The 2,603-nt window shown below is 40.3% G+C and overlaps 1 long non-coding RNA gene across 1 annotated transcript in view; it reads right to left on the bottom strand.

Moving 5' to 3' along the window:
- Positions 1 to 2,394, bottom strand: part of LOC135568793 (uncharacterized) — a 3,302-nt gene extending 908 nt beyond the window's left edge. The window contains exons 1-2 of the long non-coding RNA XR_010462726.1: positions 2,263 to 2,394; positions 1,241 to 1,307 (exon numbers count right to left, since the gene is read on the bottom strand). This is a non-coding gene — a long non-coding RNA (uncharacterized LOC135568793). The remainder of the gene's footprint in view (positions 1 to 1,240; positions 1,308 to 2,262) is intronic.
- Between the last annotated feature and the right edge of the window lie 209 nt (positions 2,395 to 2,603).

The following is a 2,603-nucleotide window of genomic DNA, read 5'->3' on the forward strand; positions in this document are numbered from 1 at the left end:
TACTACTACTACTACTACTGGTACTACTACTGCTACTACTGTTACTACTGTTACTACTGCTACTGTTACTACTGCTACTACTACTGGTACTACTACTACTGGTACTACTACTACTGTTACTACTGCTACTACTACTGGTACTACTACTGGTACTACTACTACTACTACTACTACTGCTACTACTACTACTGTTACTACTACTGGTACAACTACTACTGTTACTACTACTACTACTGTTACTACTACTACTACTCTATTAGAATAACACAGAGGACAGATAATATATTAATACTACTACTGGTACTACTACTACTACTGTTACTGCTACTACTACTACTGTTACTACTACTACTGTTACTACTGCTACTACTACTGTTACTACTACTACTACTACTACTACTGTTACTACTACTGTTACTACTACTCTATTAGAATACCACAGAGGACAGATAATATATTAATACTACTACTGGTACTACTACTGTTACTGCTACTACTACTACTGTTACTGCTACTACTACTACTGTTACTGCTACTACTACTACTGTTACTACTGTTACTGCTACTACTACTACTACTGTTACTACTACTGCTACTACTGCCTGATAGTCACAGTATATTGAGTCACACACTGGAGTAGTACTGACTGCTACTACTACTACTACTACTACTACTACTACTACTACTACTACTACCTGATAGTCACAGTATATTGAGTCACACACTGGAGTAGTACTGACTGCTACTACTACTACTACTACTACTACTACTACTACTGCCCATAGTCACAGTATATTGAGTCAATAATAATTATAGTACTGATCGCTACTACTACTACTACTACTACATTACTACTACTAATACTACTACTACCTGATAGTCACAGTATTGAGTCACACACTGGAGTAGTACTGACTGCTACTACTACTACTACTACTACTACTACTACTACCTGATAGTCACAGTATATTGAGTCACACATCGGAGTACTGACTGCTACTACTACTACTACTACTACTACTACTACCTGATAGTCACAGCATATTGAGTCACACACTGGAGTAGTACTGACTGCTACTACTACTACTACTACTACTGCCTGATAGTCACAGTATTGAGTCGTACACACTGGAGTAGTACTGACTGCTACTACTACTACTACTACTACTACTACTACTACTGCCTGATAGTCACAGTATATTGAGTCACACACTGGAGTAGTACTGACTGATTGATGTACCTTTCCAGACAGTGATCTGAACTGATCAAGGAGCCGTTTATCTCTCAGTGATTTGGAGGATAGTTCTCTGTCGTGATTGGTCAAGGGATGTAACACTGGGGAGATGTATCTAGCTGTTTCTTATTGGCTTTCATAAACTGGCTGGGTCGAGCCCTGAATGCTCATTGGCTGACAGCCGTGGTATATCACAGGTATGACAAAACATGTATTTTATCTGTTTTTAATCATGTTGGTAACCAGTTTATAATAACAATAAAGCACCTCGGAGGTTTGTGGTATATTGTCAATATACGGCAGGTAGCCTAGTGGTTAGAGCGTTGGCCTGAAGTAATCAAAAGGTTTTTAGATCGAACCCTGAGCTGACAAGGTAAAATCTGTCATTCTGCCCCCTGAACAAGGCAGAGTTAACACACTGTTCCTAGGCCCTCGTTTTGAATAAGAATTTGTTCTTAACTGACTTGCCTAGTTAAATAAAGGTTAAATAAATAAATATACCACGGCTAAGGGCTGTAACCAGGCACTCTGCGTGCGTCATGCAAAGAAAGGAAAAGCCTTTAGCCGTGATATATTGGCTATATACCACACCCCCGGGCCTTATTGATTAATTATACTGTACATGACAAGTGTGAAACACTGGGGAGATGAATCTAGCTATTTCCTATTGCCTTTTATACTGTAAGGCTTGGATCTGTTATTACTCACACAATGACAGTAGAACAATATCCTGTTCAGTCTACATGGAGATACAGTCACATGAGACCTGGCTAATCATTATCTAAGAACAAGTTCATTATCCCCAAACCAGTTTCCAAGGGTAAAACCTGTTCAGAGAGTAAATAAATGACCATGTCTGTAGCCTGACTTCCAGCGTGACTGTCTAGCAGGTCACATACAACTGTAAAATCTCTGGAAGGTCCCTTCCTTAAACCAGCTATGTGGTTAAATATTCCAGTTTATAGATCTGAGAGGAACAGTTTATCTGAGATGTGGACACCTCAGTCATCAGCTGATGTGAAGGATACAGGTGAAACTCTGTGCTGGAGCGCAGGAAGCTGGGAATATCTGCCACCGTCACCAACTGAACCAGGTCTAGAACAGACCGGAAGTAATGGAACACCTGGAGAAAGAGGAGAGAGAAAGAGGAGAGAGAAAGAGGAGAGAGAAAGAGAGAGAGAAAAGAGAGAGAGAGAAAGAGAGAGAGAGAGAAAAGAGAGAGAGAGAGAAAGAGAGAGAGAGAGAGAGAGAGAGAGAGAGAGAGAGAGAGAGAGAGAGAGAGAGAGAGAAAAGAGAGAGAGAGAGAGAGAGAAAATAGAAAAGAGAGAGAGAGAGGAGAGAGAGAGAGAGAGAGAGAGAGAGAGAGAGA

This window comes from Oncorhynchus nerka, unplaced genomic scaffold (assembly GCF_034236695.1).
Source record: "Oncorhynchus nerka isolate Pitt River unplaced genomic scaffold, Oner_Uvic_2.0 unplaced_scaffold_1390, whole genome shotgun sequence".
Lineage (NCBI taxonomy): Eukaryota > Metazoa > Chordata > Actinopteri > Salmoniformes > Salmonidae > Oncorhynchus > Oncorhynchus nerka.